The 21,191-nt window shown below is 40.4% G+C and overlaps 1 long non-coding RNA gene across 1 annotated transcript in view; it reads right to left on the reverse strand.

Annotated features, from left to right (window-relative positions):
• Positions 1–5,969, reverse strand: part of LOC130593866 (uncharacterized) — a 70,118-nt gene extending 64,149 nt beyond the window's left edge. Inside the window, exon 1 of the long non-coding RNA XR_008970905.1 lies at positions 5,877–5,969. This is a non-coding gene — a long non-coding RNA (uncharacterized LOC130593866). The remainder of the gene's footprint in view (positions 1–5,876) is intronic.
• Positions 5,970–21,191: the final 15,222 nt, after the last annotated feature.

The following is a 21,191-nucleotide window of genomic DNA, read 5'->3' on the forward strand; positions in this document are numbered from 1 at the left end:
GACATTCAAACAAAGACAATATGCAAAAAAGCCAATATTTGGGTCACTAGCAAGCTTTGGGTCAAGAGAACCTGGTTCTTATGCCGACTTCGACTATCCAGACATTCGTTGGAAGAACAATACAGCAGCTCACATGACATGCATCCAATTTCCTGGAACGTGTACAGGACTGCTTCCTCATGCAAATGTTAGATGTGCCAGTCATAGATGAGACACCCTGGACTTGCTACTCACAAACCAAGAAACTTGCTTTGTAATGTCTCAGTTAGTGATAGCCTTGGCTGCAGTGATAACAATACTGTGGAGCTTGGGATCCTGCTGAGCACACTGAAGGTTAGTACTAAGACAAAGGTCTTAGATTTTAGAAGAGCAAACTTCAGCTTGCTCAGAGCTCAGTTGGGAGGGACTCCATAGGAAGCTTCCACAGAGGATAAAGGAGCTGCTGAGTGCTGGGACTTTTTCAGGAACTCTCACCTGGAAGCACCAAAACGGTTCATCCCCTTTAAAGGTAAGGGAAGCAGGTGGAGCAAGAGACCCCTTTGGCGTAACTGCAAGCTCCTCAGTCTGCTCAAAACCAGAAACGAAAAGTACCAGACATGGAAAATTAGGTGAGTAACCAATGAGAACTACAAGGGCAATGCCAGGGTGCACAGAATTGCAGTTAGAAAAGCAAAAGCTCAGCCTGAATTCAAATTGGCCAGAGTTGTCAAAAACTACAAGAAAAGTTCTTCAGGTACATAAATAACAAGCAGAAACAGAAGGAAAATACTGTCCTGTGTTAAGCAGGAGAAGGGAATTAGTCACCAACAATGCTGAAAAGGCAGAGGTTCTCAACACTTCCTTCACCTCTGCTTTTACCAGCACTATTGGGCCTTAGGCCTTGGGAACGAAAATCCAAGTTGATGCACACACCCCCATCATCATCAGTGAAGAAGAGCTGGTATGTGAACTGTTACAGGAGCTTGACCCCTACAGATTGATGTGCCCTGAGGGTGTTAAGAGAGATGGATGGAGCTGTTGGGAGGCCGCTCACCCTAATCTTTGAGAAGTTGTGTAAATCAGGGGGTGCCCTAGAAGACTGGAAGAAAGCAAAAGTCATCCCCATCTACAATACTTGTTCAAAGGAAGAGCCAATGAAATTATAGGCTCATCAGTCTTGCTTTAGTCCTGGGAAGGTTATGGAGCAAATCCTCCTGGAGGCTGTCACAGGTCAGATGAAGCACACAACTGGTAACAGCCAACATGGATTCACCAGGGGCAAATCATGGTTGACAAATCTGATGGTCTTCTATGACAAAATAACCTTCCTAGTGGATGTGGGGTGAGTGGTGGCTATTGTCTACATGGATTTCTCTAAGGCTTTCATACAGTTTCCCACAGCCACATCCTAAAGAAACTGATGCATTATGATCTTGTCTGTGCAGTGGTTGGGGAACTGGATGACTGGCCCCACTCTTTTTCCAAGTGGTGATCTGTCATTAGTTGGATTGGAATAGTCTTCTCAGGGAAGTGGTGGATTCCCCAACATTGGACACTTTTAAGATTCAGCTGGGCAGCATGCTGGGACATCTTGTTTAGACCATGCTTTTGTCAAGAAAGGTTGGACCAGATGACCCTTGAGGTCCCTTACAACCTGGTATTCTATGATTTATGAATCTTCAGGAAACAAGGTGTCTACCACTCACATAACTGGTTGCTAAAGACACTAATCCAGATATTTTGCTTTTCATAGCGTGGCTACTGCAACATTTGCATACAATTTTGTGGTTTGGATTAAACCCTGGTAGGCAGCTAAGCCAGCCCCAGCACACTGTACAATAATATTGTTTCCAATTTAGTAATGAAAATGACCATTCCTGTCATAGCTATTTTGGTTGCTGAAGACTATGACTGTCTAAATGAAGCAGCATTCAAGACAGCTACACCATACTGCAGGGAACATATGAACGTACATGCCCTATGAAAACATAATTTATGCAAAACAAAGGAAACTTTTGAGGATACAAAACATGGTATGAAAATTGGAGACACATCAGCTGCCTTTGGATGCCAGCACTGCAAATTTTCTCAACTGCACTTTGCAGTTATCAAGCTAGCATTAACAAATATACATTGAAGGCCAGAAGCAAACAAACTGTAGTGGCATGGAGCTCCTGAAGGCTATATTTCCCTGCTAAGAAGCAGTATGAATTGACCCATGTTGCTATGACCAAAATTATTGGCATATTCAAATTAGCTAATTTAACTGTATTTTGGGTTTCTCTATGCTACAGTGTTGTTTACCACATAGACACTCTTGCCTGTGTCCTGGTAAAAAATTGCTAATAGGGTAGTACAACTATTTCAAATATCAGCTTTGTATCTTAACCTTCTTGGATGCGCTGTGCATTTGGGAAGCTGGAAGAGAAATCTAGTAAAGACTTCCAATCTCTAGCAAATCAAGAGTTGTTAACACTCCATGCTACTCTAGGCAAAAGAGGTCATTATATTCATTTTGAAATATAGATCCACTGATTTTTTTTAATCTACAAAAAATAGACGCATCTAAAAAAAGTCTTTCTCTGTTGTTCACAACTAGTTTTAGTTTAATACATTTAAAACTTAAAAACTGCAGACTTAACCACATATATTGATGTCTACTATAAAGAATATGTATTGAATTTAATATTGCCTCAATTAAGTATCTGCATTTCCTCCGTAACTTTTCATTTACACTAATGCATTTATCGATGAAAGTATTTTTCTGTAGATATGCAAAGCAATTTAAAAAATTTTGTTGTGGAGAAACCAACAAGTATTTAGCACCAGTGTGAAGATTTACAGGACAGCATAGTACAACAGAGCCAGGTTTATAAAAATACCAAATTCCTTGTTGTGGAAATATTCCCTGGTACCTAAGCCTGGCTTGAAGCCCCAGCCGCTCCTGACATCTGACAGAGGTTTCACATCTCTTTTCTGCCCCATCAGGAAAAGAGCCTAGTCCTGCTGGGAACTTGGATCAATTTAGCTCATTCTAATGAATCTTTATGGGCATAGAAGAAAGAATATCCCAGTGGTTAGCATGGTAGCCACAGGCTACTTCTGTGATCTTTAACAATTCTGCCTCTAAGTGACTGCTCAAGAATGCAGTAAGTAGTCAGTAGGATTTCCAGAGACACTTACGTGCCTGTTTGCCATAGAGAACAATAGAAATCAGGCACCTGGTGCATTCAAAATCCCTGTGTAGGTGCCTATAGCCGTGTCTAGACTGTAGAGTAGTTGCATTCCAGGGCTCTATGCCTTGTGTGTACAGCTTTCCTTCCCATGGAAACCAAGGCACAGAGTGGGGAGAGGGGGATGCTTCACTCAGAGATTACACTTTGACACAGCTGACTCACTGGGAAGCAGTCCTGCAGCCCTTCCTACATCTTTATGTATCTAAGCAGTTTTAAGGTTCTAAACAAAGAGTCAAAGTGCGTTAAAAATCAAGCTCTTTATTGCTCTGGGACTTGTTTCTCCATCAGTAAGATAGAGACTGCAATTCTTTTCTCATATGGCCATTATAAAGAAAAATACCCCAATGGCTTTGCAGCACTCAGAAGCCATAAAAACACCAACCAAGAAGTGCATGACTCTTGGTCTATGCAGGGTCTGTATTACCAGCCAGGGAAGAGAAGTTAAGGTCGTACTAGTCCTCCTATTCATGTGCTTTGTCCAGCATGTAACTCCTCGTTCATAGTGCAGTAATGTTCTTCCCTGTGATGTGAGCAATAGGTACAACCTTCACAGAATGAAATGGTGTCACTAACCGGCTGCTTCTGCATGACTTTTCCATCCCCAGTTGCTATACAAATTCTCACTGAGAACTGCACACAAACATTTGACCTACCTTGGATTTCCATTTCACCAAAATAATGTCCAACTTAATCCCAATAAATTCTATGGCTAAGCTTCACTTTTGCACTGAACTGTGGGAGTTATTTATAGCTATAAATGAGGATGATTTTTGAGAATACTGTCTCTATAGAAACTGGTGGTGGACTAGACCAAGGAGGTTTCTTAAAGGAAATTCCCTGCTCTTTTCCCTTCATAGATGATGCCAGAAAGAGGTTGAATTCCATCCAGGTAGGGAAGGATGTATTTGACATATTTGGTATTATTAATCTCTCTTCCATGAGTAAAAATGTAAACATTTACAATTGACTATTTACTTACATAAAAGTGTTTTTTTTCAATTGTATTTCATCTGCATTCATGCTTTCATTTCACTTACATTCCAAAAAACCAAGGGAAATTCCAGAGCACACACACAAAATTGTATTAAGATGGTGTTAAGGTTGCTGACTCTCATTCCTAAATAACACAAAAACTAAAAGCACAGGAAATCCTGAGTTAAGGCTCTTTCACAAACTTTGGACATAATTTCCTTTTTCATAAATAATACTTCCTTCAGTGCTGGTGGAATCAATTTGTGGCTGGCTGTTCTGGCATCGTGACAAAGATGTGGCAGCAGAATACAGCATTTCTTTTCCACTTATATGTGTGGTATTACCATAAGGCCAAACCTTTTAAAAGCAAGTAGTGATTTTGACTACTTAACGCTGAGATGTCTGAAGTTCTCTGATTTTTGGAGATTGCTGCCAGAAGGAAAACTGGAAATCATTTTAAAAGATTCGAAAATCCTACATGGAGTAGGAATCCCAATAAAAGATATTCTTTCAGGTAATTGCCAGTCATGGTCAAATTGCTTCCTCTATAGAGATTTTAACATCTTTCCCATCCCTAATGATTCACTTTTCTGAAGACATCTCATGAAATCCAAGTATTACAATAAACATCAGCCTTTCCCTGAAGGGAACTCCTGTTGTGAAAAATAATAGTAAACTACATTAGCATGTTTTCTGTAACCAAAAGAGTCTGTGTTGAAGTGGAATCATTAAGAGCCGTTCACCTACTGAGGCGCTGTAAGTTTCTGGGGCGGGTTCCATACTTTGAGGCCTGTCAGTGGATTGCACTTGCTGCTGGGGAAGGAAGCAATAAATGTTTAGATGCTGATAGCAACATTCCTAGCTATTTTAGAGCAGGAAGTTGACAAGCAACATGTAGCTGGAACAGCAAAGAATGTCCTAGTAGTCACTCTGAATTTGCTTACTGCTTGGAACTAGCCTAGACCAGCAAGGACAGTGCTGCAACTCATGTGATATCCACCATTTTGTGTTTTTTCACTCTTATGTGACAAAAATACACCCCAAACCAAAAAACAAACTTTGCACACTCTGACACTGTTAAGGCACCACATAACCTGATAGCAAAGCTATAAATCACACCCATTGCTTCAGCATCTCGAGATGTTTTAAAACATATTGAACGGAATGTTCTAACATCAAATATCATGCGGTTTTCAAGGCTTTCCTTAACAATATAAGCTCATTTATAGAGCAGCAAAACCAACTGATACCAATGAAAATTATATATACACTGAAAATACTCTTGTTCACACAGAGTAATAACTGACTTGATGAACAGTCCATAGTTAAGTTATTCTCATTTTATATTGCAGCTAAGATGATGCAGCAATGCAGCTGAAGGGGTGGAAGAAGTCCTGTACCCCAGTTAGCCTATGGCTAGATACTATCCCTGCTCCCTGCATATTGTACCTAACAACAGTGTACCTGCAAGGTGAGCCAGTTCAACTGGATGATCCTGTGGAATAATAACTCTGAAAAGGAAAAAAAAAGACACAGTTCCTCACTGGGTCAGGCAGCCACATCAGGTCACACTGAAGCTGCACAACTTAGATCTGGTAACAACAGCTGGGGGAGAGAAGGGCAAAGCAAGACCATGCTTTCCAGCAGCTGCCATCAATAAAGGCCCTTAGCTATAGCATAAAAAATTACCCTCCGCCTAACTGGAGAGTATGGTGCAAGCTGGTATAAGGACAGCTGGAATACTTCTCTTCATGTACAAAAGAAAGCAGTGGACCAGACGACAAACAAAACACAGGGCCGGTACCCCCTTATCCGGCATGCTGAAAGCAGGCTGGGGTGGACCACTGAGAAGAGCTGGCAAGGCCCTAATTAAGTCACCAGTAGGATACAGCTGCAACAAGGCCTGAACACCCGAGGGGTTTAAAAATAGTCATTGTCACTTTGCGTTGTCACAAGAAACATATTTCAAATTAGAATGTCAGGAGCCTGCCTTTCCCATCCCATTCAGGAGCTGAACAACTGTATTTTACAGAGTCACCAAAATGCCTGTTTAGTGTAGTTCCACTCATCATAGACCTTTTCAGCAGTTTGGCTTACATGTGACAAAGAAACCGGTTGTGATGTCCACCCTAGACAAAAATGAGCAAGCCTTTGTCATCCCACCTTAGCTACTGTCCTAGAAACCCATTACAGGCCACACCAAGAAATATTCAACTCAAGTGTCATTCTTTTACCTTACTTCAGACATCTACATTAGATGAAATAGACTGTGCTCCACAAGATGCTTACTTCTTTCCCTTGACAGTAAAGGGAACTTAGGAAGACTAGCTCAGGTGTGGCTGTCTGTTTCAGCCAGCCAAAGTTAAATGAAATGTATCTCATCTGAGGAGCTGTCACCTTCTGTCCAGCTGTAGATGATGAAATACATGGTACTATGATTAAAATATTTGGGAGTAAATGTAGTGATTCTCAGAATTAGTTGGTTTTGTTACTTTTGTAACCCCATTCCATTAGTGGATTTCTCTACCTAGTTAACCTCATATCAATCACAATGTGTCAAGGCAAAGACATGTACCTTAACTAAGCACTGTAAAGGAAGAGAAAGAATACATTTTGTGGATTTCAATAATAAAATTTTATTAATTAAGGATCAGAGCAAATAATTTCAGTAATCTCTCGGCAACTGCCTTGTGTATTGCTTTGTTCAATTTAACAGTTTGAAGAAGCGGAATGTCTACTGGTTTCCTAGGCATCTTCATGAATCTCATCATCAGGGAAATGTTGCCGTAATATTTACATGTAGTAGTCTCTAATTTATTTTAAATCTGCTCATTCTTGTTATAGTTTCCTTTACAGCAGTAAACAATCCTTACCCTGTCCTGGTATTTAGATGCTCCAAAGATTTTATGCCATTACTATACCATGCCGATCTTCCACACAATTATTACTTTGAAAAAGGTCTCCTAAAAAGAAAATTTGCTTAAATTAATCCAGTTCAAAAAAACCCCAAATTACAGTCACAGACTTGATTGATTCAGGTGTACCTGTGTGGCTCTCTTAATCTTTCCTTGTGATCCAAGCCGATCTTCCACACAATTAAAGAGTTCAAAAAAACCCCATCTTTTTCTAATTTACAGTCACAGACTCTTTGACCTATGTAAAATTCATCAGTAAGAGTTCAAGTGCTACTTTGTGTTTGCCCTGTGCTGAGCCTTCAACACGTTTCCTTCATTTTCGATATTGCTAGTACTTTGTCAATGTATACAATATGCACTGTAACTGTCTTAATTTTTTTAAAGTAGTATGAAAAATACAGAATTCAAACCCAGTTGATAAATCAATGGGAAAAGAGCTCAAATACATAAGAGACTTGCTGTACTTTGACAAGCAGAGGCTGTGCACCAGCTGAGCACTCAGTATCCAGACTCTTAAATCCTAAGTGGAAAAGGCACCAGCAATGGTATGGGTCTCTGAATCCAAAGTCTTGACACTGGCAATACGTTTGGTATTCGTCTTAAAGTCTCTGCTTCTGGTTTAACTTCATAACATAGTATAGATGTAAGTAAATATTCACTTCATATGTAAGTGAAGTGAATTGCATTTACAGTTACAGAAAAGGACTTGATTATAGTACAAAAACACCTCTAAAGTTTAGAAACTGTAGCAGAAATCACCAGTTTTACCCGAGTTTCTTTCAATCTCACAAATTTTCAATCACTTTCCTGATTTTGTGAGACCTGATTCAGGATCTCTGCATGGCTGGAGTTATCCATATGGCAATAATTGCAGCGATTTCACCATAAATAAAATAATGTCCTTTTAAATAAAGACATAGCTTTCAAAGTAGCTTCATTTCACCCTCCTACAACAGCTTTGGTATGAAACTTGACATGGCAGTGACAGAGGAGCCATGAGTTTTTCTCTAATGACCATGAAGATAGTTTTTTTCTTCAAATTTTAATGGATGTCATATTATAGACAGGCATGGATGCACACAATGCCTCGCAAGGTTGTCCAACATTTTGCATTATAAGACTGTTTTCAGTTATTTGTAACTTAGCCAAAGTTTAATTATTTGCACTGAAATTTTCCACACTGAGCATCTGCCTCAGGCTGCATTTGTTTTTTTTGGAAACAAATAACTCAGCCATTTCTGAGATCAAGGCAAAGGGAAAATACGTCATTTTCTTCATAAAAACCAACAGAGTTCTGCTGAGATGTCTTAAGGCTACCACAACTTGTAGAATGGGCTGAAATGTTGTCAGCGGCTTGCCTGTATTTTGAGAATGTACCTCCCTCCACCTCTTAACAGAATTTTGGCTAAGTTCTAGTCCTTTGGGAAAAAAAAAAAAGCAAAGCAAAATCAGTTCACACATGCTCAGTACAGAAGTCTCAGGTGTCAGCAGTTGCATTTCTCAAAGATTCTGTAATTATAGAACATGTTCCAGAATGAGGCTGAGCAGGATTTTCCTTGCAACTACAGCTCTACGTCATACTGGGCTACAGTCCAAGACGGAGTGCAGAAGCTTTATTTCTCCCACCTACTCCAAACAGGAAGCAAGAAGGAGGAAACTGCACTATTTAAAAGCAGAGCTTTCAAAAAGCTGATCTGCCCAGAGATGAGGAGCAGACAGGAACCAGGATGCCAGAAAGTAAAGACAGTGCAAGAAGAGGGAGCTGGGATAGTTACGGTGACAGAGACAGTAAACTGCACACGGAAAAGGAAGTGAAAAGATTCAGAGCCAGCAGGAAATAAAAAAAAAAAAAAAAATAAAATATGAGTTGTTGAAGTGTTGGCAACTGTGAGGAAGACTGAAGGATCCAGTCTGTCTCAGGAAGGGATTGATGCTGGACATCAGTCTACAGAGAAATCTATGGTGGAGAAGGAAAAGGCACCAGGAAAGACAGAACAGATTAAAAGCTAGAAAGGAAAGGAACTAGTGGAAGGAACTGAAACGTACTGAGACTTGGAAATGGAGCTGGAATGAGGACTGAGATTAAGGAGAAAATAAGATTGAGGCAATGACTCTTAGAGCCAGAACTGGTTATGCTTTTCAGGAATAAATTCAAGCATCTGTGTTCTGTGGATGTGCATTCAATCTGGACCTTGTAGTGGAGCCCAAGCCCATATCTTCTTCAACAATCCAGTGACTGTCAGAAAATACACCAGAAACTGTCCATCAAAATGTTCTATCAATTTTTTGTAGTACACATAGAGGACAGAAAATACTATTCCTAGTTAATCTGTTAGTTTAAATGGCAGGAGACTATGTGGGGCACCTACATTTTCCTAATCCATTCATAAAACCTGCACATTTAGGCATGACAGATGGAACATGTGGGAGATTTATTTTCTAGTTTGGATCAAAAAAAGAGAAGCTTATCTACACATAGAAAACTATGATGGAACAATTTTTAGACTCCAAACCAAGAGATCATAAGTTAGGAAATAGAAAAAATAAAGCTATACAATCATGGAGACTGTATATTGGCCCCTTTGGGTTTAGGTGGACACACTTCTTAATTGTACAATTATTTATCTGCTTGATTTATTTAACAACGGCACTATACACCTTCTCTCTCAAAATCCCTCTGTAATTCTTAGCAAGTTGTCTACTCTAAAAGCTTTTCATACGTGGTGCCTCTTTTTTTGAGTGCCTCACCTGAGTTCCTATGATCTGGCTTACAGAACTGTTAAACACTTGAGAAGTCAGCAGGAATCACAACTTGAATGAATAAATAAATTGCTATATTAAGTCTCAAGATCATGCACCTTGAACTAAGCACCCCAAACTATTACACAGTTTTACACTTCTCTCGGAATAAAACAGGAGTAGCTTTATCACTTTAACTGCTAGAGGTGTATCATGGAAGTAAACATATTCATATTTGTGAGGTACTCAGAGAACACAGTGATAAGAACCACTGAAAAGATCAAGAGGAGATTAATCATTCTGTTGTCAGATAAATTTTTAATATTGTGAAATAAACAAGGCAGAGGGACTCATACTGAACAAGGACAAGAAAACAAAATATCAGATATAATTTTAAAACTACCTGTCACTCCTGAGTGCTGACTGAGGCTTGGATCTTGAAGAAAAAAGTCCCTATGTCAGTATGTAACTAAAGGCATTTGCACAGGGAGATGAGTAAAGTTTGCATACAGCCTGACTTCTGGCATTTTCTGCTTTTGGATTACTTGACTTTGCAGCTTTAATGACATTCTTAAAGCCTATCATTTAATATGTTTTATACAAATATACAGAGCCCTAGGAATCTTGCTTATTATAATCACCACTATCACCAAAACCCCAAGATGGCATTATAGTTTTGTTTTACAAAGATGGTTGAAAACAAACATACTTCTGTTTTTAATGCTTTATGTAGTTAAAAGGTTTCAAAACCTTTTCTTTCTTTCTTCTTTCTGTTTCCACCTCTCTCCTTCATTCTTTGTAAATGCCTTCTTTCTTCAAAAACTGCAGGACTAGCTCTGGCTGAAACAGCTGCAGAAACAGCTTGGCTTCAGACATTTACCACAGCAGATTTGCTTAATCAAACAACCATCAGAGCAGCTTTGTTCCAAGAAGTTGCCAAAAGCCTGTCATGCTACAACTTCAAAAAGCTGCTCCAGCAGCTTTGCTGCACACCAGAGGTGCTCATCATGCGTGGAGGTGACATCATACGTTTCCAAGTAGGAAATCCAATGATATTAGTGTTCTGTACATTTCTGTGGTGCAGTTTTACCCATCTAATAAAGGCATTGGTAGTAATAAATGTTACATTTTAGAGTCCACAGCCGTTTTATCTTGTTTATATCTTTTACTAAAAAATGTGTTACTTTGTCCTAGATACCTCCCACAGTTGGCCTCTGTCCAAACACGAATTATTTCACAGAGTTTGAAGCAAACTCTTTCAACAACTTTGAACAGGGAATTGGAATCATAAAAGCAACAGAGAGCCCTCAGAATAAAAGAGTAGGAAGCATGCTGCATGGTCATTGAGTTTCAGCCATCATCGACTACCACATTTTTGTGGTTTTGATAAGACTGTTTGTTTAACCTGTATTAAAGCCTTCAGTGGGAGCGACTCTACCAGCTCCTGAGGCAAACCACCTCCAGAGTGTCAGTACCCCTACCTTCAGCAAAGATTTCCCAACAGCTAGCTTGATTCTTTCTTTCTGTAATTTAAGGCCATTACTTCTTGTCTCCATGGACTAGGAGAATAATACATATCCTTCTCGCTAAAATTCTTTTCTCCTTTAGGGTACACAACAACAGTTCCTTCAGTCTTGGCTCATTTAAGGGAGTTTATTTTGGCTTGCAACTATTTTCACTGCTGTTCTCCGGACTATCTTGGGTAGCTCACTCCTTTCTTGAAGAGCAACGCCTAGAGCTGGACACTGTAGTCCAGCTGAGGCCTTGCCAGTTGTGAGAGGAGTGGAAGGATTACTCTGTGGTTTGTAGGCTGTGCTATTGCTGAGAGAAGTCTGCACATAGTTAACGCCAGAGAGGATAAGTACTGCATCCTAAATGTCACAGGCACTTAGATCTCTCTTGGGAGTACTCAACAAGTATGCAGTAAATAGGTTAGCTAATAAGACTGGATTTTAAATGTACAGAAAGTTCTGGTAAATATAAATATTTGTAGGTTTAAACACTGGACACACCAATTTCTTACAGTGACACAACTAGTTTTAGAAGTGAAGCACTGATAGGTTCTTATTATGAACCTACATTTTTTTTTGAAGTTTAGACATAACAGCTATGCCAGTAGGAGTTAAATGCTCGTGGTTAATTCAAACAGATCTGTGTTAACTTTCATTAAAGCTCTTTTGATTTCTCAGCAATTTTTCTGCTGTGCTTTTTGCAAATTCCATACATTAGATGCCTTACCTTTCATGGCAGTCCTCATGTTTGGGTATATCCATCATGCTGGGCTTTTTTCTGTCATGCTTCTCTCTTCTAGACAGTCTTTACTGTGTATGCTTAGCTATTTTAACTCGTGCTTTGAGGTATAGGATACAATATCACTATCTACTTATTATAACCAGGAGGAGGTGCGATTTTGTATTTACAAAATTCGTAATTTTTTCTCAGAACAATGACTTGTGAACAAAGCTTTAAGACAATGGATAAATTAATCTTTCTGTGGGATCAAACCTGCAGGAATCACCTCCAAGTGACTGTGTTTGGTAACCTTCACACTAGCAGTACTGAGTAATCTGAACAGAAATAAAAAAGTCGACTCTGGTAAACAGAGTTTAACAGAAAAGTAATTATGGAAATTGGATTGTGTGGCAACAGACTAGGGTCTGAAACTTGATAAAGCATATTTAAGTACAGCGACTGCAGAACGATTAGGTGGCTAGGAGTCTGCCCTGCTTGCAGTTCATGGTTCATGGACCCTAGCTCATGTCGTCAGCCAAAGTCAGCGCTTTGATCTTCGCAGTTTTTCCACACCAGTTCATTCCCAGAAGATATATTCCTTGACAAAGTATCACACCTGGAGTTCAGCCAGTTACGAAAGAGCTGTGTCAATTTGACATCTGAGAATACTAAAAAATGGTAGGTGTCCTCCAAGCGCCTTCTTCTGACAAGATGCTTTTTAGCTGCATTTTAGCCCCTGAGAATTTGAAGATTAGAGTTTAGGCTCAGGTACAGACATTTTTAGTTATCCTGAGAAAAAATCAAGCCTGCTGTCTTTTCCCACAAGATGGTTCTTCCCTTTAAGAAGATAGTGTCTGATTTCAAAATCCCAGCAATCCCTCTATCCCAAAAGAACAGGTAATCCTAAGATCTCTCTCTTCCTGTGAGTCCACTTACGTTGGCTCCAGCCTTCTGAGCCAGCCACTATCTCTTGTGGTTGCAAAGGATGAGCATCAGGGTCTCTGATTTGCACTCTAGTTGTACTACAGACCCACACTAGCTTAGAGCAATTCAGGATGCCCGTAAACTGGATGCAGGTCTCAAAGGATCATCAGCTGGGGACTACAGAGAACTAATCAGCGCTGGAAAGACTGGAATGCAACAGGAGTGTGGCTGCATGAGCGGCAGCAAACTAGCAAACACCTCTCCCAACAAGATGACTATCTTACTGAGAAGATCCTGTGGATTTTCAGGCACTAAGGGACAGAAGCAAGAAAATTAACCAAAGTAATTTGCCGTATGGTTCTATTTCCTCTTGGTTTTCTTTTCCCATTTATTAACACTGCCTACTCTGAATGCATATGGCCCTTATATATCCTCTATGTTTTTTTTGAGGAGTGTGGATACAATAAGGTAGATCCCTGAGAGACAGAGGCAGCCCCTCATTGCATGTTCTAGTACCTGACTTTCAGATGTCACATACCAGCCCTGAGTTAGTTGCCTACATTGCAGAGCTCAAAGACTTGGAGCACTCTGAGCAGGAAGCCAACAAAGTCAACAAAAACTAGTGAGAATACTGAGAACCAAGCTCTCAGAAGGATTTAAATGATTAATCTCAGGTTATAACATGAAACTTCTTTTCTCTTGGTGTTAATACCCTGAACGCATGGTTGGGCTCACACTTTTCAAAGACGGGCATAGCCAGAAGCTCAGTTTTATTCAATATCTCAGTGGTTATTTTGAGGACAGAAAAAAGACCCGTAATTTGTCTTGTTGGAGCTGCTTTTTTTTTTTTTCACTGAGAATAATTAAATATTCATTAGGCAAAAGAGGGAGCAATACTTTATTGCCCAGCACTCGAGGCACTCAGCTACAAGAGAAGAGCCTCAGTGCCCACATCAATGAAATTTTAAGTATCTCATATTAAGTAATCATGAGATCAGGGACTGGGATTCAGTCATCTCTACTTAGGTGAGAGAGCTAACCTCTGAGCTATATTATCGCACTGTTTTTTATATTCCTTTGCTTCCTTTCATGTATTCTTTCCATTCTAACAAATATTTTCCTACTCTGTACAGTGAAAAGTATGGAAAGAATGGCAGTCGAATATCTTCACTCTGGAAAGACAACTATGCCTAAAGTTAAAATGATCTTGGAAGGTAGGAAATACCTATTCAAAAGACACAGGCAATAACAAAATAAATACTGTCTGCCACGTCTGAGGTAAACTCTTTAGCTGATGAGTAAAAGGGCAGGGAGAGTGAGAAGAGATCCTCAGCCATGTGTCCTGTATGGCTCAATCCAACGTATCTGTAGTCAGGGTGTTTTCTGAACTGGATTTTAGATGCAAGCTAAGGGATGGAATATCTTCCTTGAGAAATACAAGGTTCAGGCATCAACTCTCCCAGGTTCATTTATTTAGCCACTTAATAAATATCACATATGAGAACCTGGGAACATAGGGATTTTATATGACTCCAGGTTAAATAGCATGTAGGTGAGGACACTGAATGGGCTTTGAATGAATCGCGTTGAATTTGGGGTTCAAACACCTAAACATTCCTGGAAATCCACTATATGCACAATATTTGACCTTAAATGTCTAACAGGTACATATGAAAATTTTCTTTGTTTGGCTTCAATATATTTTCTCTTTTAAAGCTATCCATATGTTGTCCTATTATTTCTGGAAGCCAAGGCCTGAGTAGCCATCTTTAATTCAGTTCTTGAGGAAAATAGTATTACCCTGCTTTGCACTTGTAATATTGACTTAGGAACAGTCATGTGATTTAACTTAGTATTATTTTGATGCTCCTTCTGAAGCTTTAGTGTGTATATCACATTCCATAATGGTCTCCCAGACTATGAATTTTGAGTTGGTGTGGTATAATATTTTATACAAAAAGAGGTGTTTTCTACTTCAACACGGTGATTGTACAAGGCTGGAAACACCATAGAAAATCAGTGTACTTCTAGTTTCATCAGTGCTATTTTTATTGAACTTTGAAAAAATTGATACTTTAAGAATGAGGTAGGACACAGCTAGTGAGTCTGTATCCTAACTCTGGTTTGATTCAAAATAGATTTGGACAGTGCATATGACTATCATTCAACTGTCCTTGGTTTTGCACCAATCAGCTCAGTTCCCATACAAAGAACCTATCATCTGAGTGAGAAAATAGGGCAGCACGGAAATTCACAGATAAAAAATAAGCTGAAATAACTAGTTTTATATGAATATAAGGATCTGCCTACATAGTTAAGTGGAACCAAAATAACAAAATGGTTTATATATTATGCTTACAATTATGATAGTTCAGGTCTTCATAAGTGCTGTTGTTTCAGAAGAACAGTGCTCAATTGTGAAATAACACGGATTTTAAAATAACATTATTTAAGTAAAAGCATTCACAGACAGTTAAAATTCAGCATTTAAGCAAGGGCAAATTCCTTTCTCAGATATTTTGCATTAGCTGTTTATGGGATGTATAAAAGATGTCTTGAGTACAGTAATCAAAAAAGGCTGCTCCTGAAAGCCTACCAGCAGTCCTCCGCCTTTGGACTGCCAGTGCCTACAGTCTGAAGTCCAAAGTGTTCCTCTAACTGGAATGTCTGACAAGTGAAACAGACCTAAGAAGAAAATTCAGATAACACTAAAAATATCACTGATGGCAAAGTGGGGAGATCCAAGAAGGACTAATAACAGAATAAACTTTGTTGCTAGGTAAGCAGAAAAGAATGAAATATGTATTTGAGCTATTTTTCATTTTCTCATGAAATAAAAGCTTTGCAAGTATCTGTATTTTAAAAACACTTTATTTCTGCTTGCTGTGCACTTAAAGATCTCAAATAAATCTTTACTGGTTTTGAAAGATTTCTTGGATGGGTTAGATGAATGGGTGTGGATAGGAAGATTCTGGCCATTAATCACAGGGTTCAATTTTTCACCACAGCATCTTTTCATACAAATTTTTGAGCTGAATATACATTTGAAGCACAAAGAATTGGAAGCTGTTTAAAATTAATTATTTTTTTAATGAAGTACATTTCACTTGCCTGGTTAATTGTATTACAAATAAATCACAATTGTTTTTAGGGCAACTGAGATCAGACTTTGCCCTTTGAATACATGAAACATAAATGCCCCAAATGCTCTTCTTTAAAATTTCTTTTCTGTGGGGGAAGGAAACCCTAATTCTGTAACTGCCACAGAGCAGCAACAGAGAGCTGCAACCTATCTTCACCAGCCTCAGCAAACACCTTGCTTCAGCTCTCACCTGCAGCCACATGAAGTTGCGCTTTAAGATTCTCAAGAAAGTACATGCTTAACTTTAAGAACGTGCACATTTTTCACTGCCTGCTGCAGAGCTTCAGCATATGCTGATGAGTTTCTTTGCACAGGGATGACTTTATGAAGTTGGGCTAATGTCTGTTATCAGACACTATCAGTTACACAAGTTTCAACTTCCCACAACCTCCAGTATGAAAATGTTGCAAGAGGCACCTGTGACAATCCTTGGGCAGTGCCTTCTCCAATGAGTCAGACAGACCCACGAGCCCAGAAAATGAAACTTTGCAGCTGGAGGAACTACCTTGTGGGCAGCGGGAAGGGGTTGAACACTTTGGTCAATTCAAAATATGACAGCATTTGTTGTAAAAACAATGTGTGTGGTTAATCCAACACTATTTGCCAAATTCCAGTATAGTCAATTACAAGCATTATCACATAGTCAAGACTCAACCAGCAATTTGTAACATGTGCTTGGGTTTAGATGCATTTGTGTCATCATCTGCATTAACTGGGGACAGTCTTACTTAGAGCAATGAGTGGTTTTAATCATTCAGAATCAAACACCTTTGTAGCAAACTGTGTAAGGGATATCTCCAAAGAAACAATGAGTTTGCTTCCTATTTGCATGGTGTAACTTAGAAATTAGTCCCTTTGGTGGCTGATAAAGGTTATCACAACTAGCTGGAGAGAGGGACTGGGACACTCCTTCTGTTCAATTTAAGAGATCAAGAGAATTGTGATGCTCCTGGGCTGCACTGCCAGCCATGGGGAGAACCATGGATGCCATGTTTGCTTTATAAGGAACTATAAGGAACTTTATAAGCAACTGTAATTACATATCTGCTGGAAGTCCTGCTTGCTGAACAGGCAGAGTGACCATTTTACTTTCAGTGTAATGAATAAATAAAAACTCTCTGCAGTAATCTGCAGGCTTTGCCTGTAGTCGTGGAGAGGAGGAAGCCCTTGGTAGAGCTCTCACTTTCCTATCAAATAGTGCAAGAACACTACAGGAGCACCTGCATGGGCTGTGCAAGCAAAGGTATGACCTGCTGATGTATGAGGGAGGTATGAGGCTTTGATACTAAGTCAGAATTTTACTTGACAAAATGTTTTATCTCAGACAAAATCCCTACGCAAACCCTGGTATATAAAAGGAGCATGCGGGAATACCAGTGAACTTCCATGGTTGTTTCCATAGCAAGCATATTCTTTTTGAATCCTGTTTGGTTTCACTTATGAGTATTTTCCTTCATACGTTTTAAAACTATACATAAACAACCTTTAAGCACAACACCGACATACACTAGTAAACTAAGTATTGTTTTCAGTTAGCTTTTCTGTAAGCTATGGGCATTTCCTAGCTTTAAATTTTCTCTTCTTTTTTAGTAAATGTTGAGGTAGTTCTTTTTACTGCCACTCCAATTTCCATTTCAGAAAGCTAAAAGTTGTGGTTAATGGTAATGTTTTGGTACTTTCAATTCGATTTTCAAATAGAGCTATGCAACAGACTTTGGCCTCTTCAGGAACCTGCTTAGTAAGGTTCCATGGGATATAACCCTAGAAGGCAGGGGGGCCCAAGACTGTTGGTTGATATTCATGGATCACCTGCTACAAGCTCAGGAGTGTTGCATCCCAACGAGAAGCAAGTGCAGCAGGAGGGCCAGGAGACCTCCTTGGATGGATAAGGAGCTGCTGAGGAAAATTCGAATGAAAAAAGAGGCTTATAATAAGTGGAAGCAAGGACAGGTGGCATGGGAAGAGTACAGGGATGTTGTCTGGGAAGCTAGGGACCAGGTTAGGAAAGCTAAGTCCCAGTTAGAATTAAAGATAACAGGAAGGGATTCTATAGGTACCCTGCAAATAAAAGACAGACTAGGGACAGGGTGGGCCCTCTCTGGAAGCTCTCAGGAGAACTGGCTACCCTGGATTTGGAGAAGGCTGAGGTTCTGAATGACTTCTTTGCCTCAGTCTTCACTGGCAAATGCTCCAACCACACTACCCAAGTCTTGGAAGGCAGATGCAGGGACTGTGAGAATGAAGACCTTGGGCCCACTGTAGGAGAGCATCTGGTTCGTGACCATCTTAAAAATCTGAACGTGCACAAGTCCATGGATCCTGATGAAATCCATCCACGGATCCTGAAGGAGCTGGCAAATGAAGTTGCGAAGCAGCTGGCCATCATATTTGAGAAATCATGGCAGTCAGTTGAAGTTCCCGATGACTGGAAAAAAGGGAAATATAACCCCCATTTTCAAGAAGGGGAAAATGGATGACCCGGGGAATTACAGACCAGTCAGTCTCACCTCTGTGCCTGCCAAAATCTTGGAGCAGATTCTCCTGGAAGCCATGCTAAGGCACATGAAAATCAACACGGTGCTTGGTGACAGCCAGCATGGCTTCACTAAGGGGAAATCCTGCCTGACCAATTTGGTGGCCTTCTATGATGGGGCTACAGAACTGATGGGCAGGGGTAGAGCAATTGATGTCATCTACCTGGACTTGTGTAAAGCGTTCGACACTGTCCCACACGACATCCTCGTCTCTAAATTGGAGAGACATCAATTTGATGGATGGACCACTCGGTGGATAAAGAACTGGCTGGATGGCAGCACACAAAGAATTGTGGTAAATGGCTCAATGTCCAGCTGGAGACCAGTAACGAGTGGTGTCCCTCAGGGATCGGTGTTGGGACCGGTCTTGTTCAACATCTTTGTCACTGACATGGACAGTGGGATTGAGTGTGCCCTCAGCAAGTCTGCCGATGACACCAAGCTGTGTGGTTCGGTTGATACTCTGGAGGGAAGGAATGCCATCCAGAGGGACCTTGACACACTTGTGAGGTGGGCTGATGCCAACCTCATGAAGTTTAACCATGCCAACTGTAAGGTCCTACACTTGGGTTGGAGCAATCCCAGGCAGAGCTACAGGTTGGGCAGAGAAGGGATTCAGAGCAGCCCTGCGGAGAAGGACTTGGGGGTGTTGGTCGATGAGAAAATGAACATGAGCAGGCTTCAGTGCGCGCTCGCAGCCCAGAGAGCCAGCCGTATCCTGGGCTGCATCAAAAGGAGCGTGACCAGCAGGTCAAAGGAGGTGATCCTGCCCCTTTACTCTGCTCTTGTGAGACCTCACTTGGAGTATTGTGTACAGTTCTGGTGTCCTTAACAACAAAAGGACATGGAACTGTTGGAACAAGTCGAGAGAAGGGCCACGAGGATGATCAGGGGCCTGGAGCTCCTCCTGTATGAAGATAGGCTGAGGAAGTTGGGGCTGTTCAGCCTGGAGAAGAGAAGGCTGCGTGGAGACCTCGTAGCAGCCTTCCAGTATCTGAAGGGGGCCTATAGGGATGCTGGGGAGGGACTCTTCATTAGGGACTGTAGCGAGGGACTTCTCCTCTGTTCTCTTCTCCTCTCCTCTCTTTAATTTCCCCAAATCACCATGTGAGACGTATAACATTTACATTAGACCTCATAGCAGCCTTCCAGTATCTGAAGAGGGCCTACAAGGATGCTGGGCTAATGGGCTCTTCATTAGAGACTGTAGAGACAGGACAAGGGGTAACAGGTTCAAACTTAAACAGGGGAAGTTTAGATTGGATGTAAGGAAGAAGTTTTTTACTGTATGGGTGGTGAGGCACTGGAATGGGTTGCCCAAGGAAGCAGTGAGTGCTCCATCCCTGGCAGTATTCAAGGCCAGGTTGGACAGAGCCTTGGGTGACATGGTTTAGTGTAACGTGTCCCGGCTCACGGCACAGGGGATTGGAACTAGATGATCTTAAGGTCCTTTCCAACCCTAACTATTCTATGATTCTATAGAGGTCAACCCAGGAAGCGGCATGTTTAAAGTTCCTTCTCACCCCAGGATTAAAATACATTATGATAATTTAAATTAAAAAAAAAATAAAGAACCAAACCAAACAAACCCAACAAAATAAACATAAATGTATGCAATATAATAAGAACTACGTAGCATTAAGTGCTGCAGGCTGAGAGACTCAAGTGTAAGAGTGATTTGAGACCGCAGGCCCTAAGACAGTGGAAGCTGAAAAGCTTTGCAGATGTGCTGTGGTCATTCTCCATTGACGCTGGTGGTCATGCTGTTATCACAGCACTGTTCCCACAGCTGTCACGGGAGTGATGTTGGCAGAGCCTCTGCCGGGAGACATCTGCCTTGGTCTTCTAACTGTAGTTGAAATGCTATGATGACAGCTGCACAGAAAGTGAAGAAAAGGGAAGACAATAGAAATCTGAAAGAAATACTGAAGATATAAATGGAAGCAACTATGCTAACCACTGTCAAGATTCAGACCAGAATTCCAGAGAAGTTAGAAAATTCAGCTACAGGGGTGTCATTTTTATTTCAGCTACAGTGCTGTAAATCTGGGATTAGGTTAGGCGACTCTGTATTAATACCAATACAGTCAGAATCTGCCTTGGATCCCTGACGCAATTTTAATTCACCTCCCTTGTCTATTTATGGTACAGTAGCTCTTCACAGCAGCATGATATGATCACACAACATACACATGACATTTTATGGAAATGTTATAAAAGAAGTTGACCACTGGACTTAACAGCTTGCAGTCAACTTCTATGAACATTGAAAGAAGAGAGGTTGCTTTCAGTGTACTCTGATTTGTTGTTTTTCTTTGGAAGGATAGCAATGATGCACCAATTTTTATCTCTAAGCAACATCCACTGTCCTGGCAGTTAAAAAAGAACCCTATTACAACATACAGAAAATGGTATTTTTGTCAAGAACACCATGTCTATTTTTTTCTATTGTTCTGTATATTAAGCCTTACCCACACTTATGTGTAACTTAGTCCCAGTGGAAAAGCTATTATAACTG

This window comes from Pezoporus wallicus, unplaced genomic scaffold, assembly GCF_028554395.1.
Source record: "Pezoporus wallicus isolate ANWC-B61680 ecotype Strahan unplaced genomic scaffold, APGP_CSIRO_Pwel_v1 contig_818, whole genome shotgun sequence".
NCBI lineage: Eukaryota > Metazoa > Chordata > Aves > Psittaciformes > Psittacidae > Pezoporus > Pezoporus wallicus.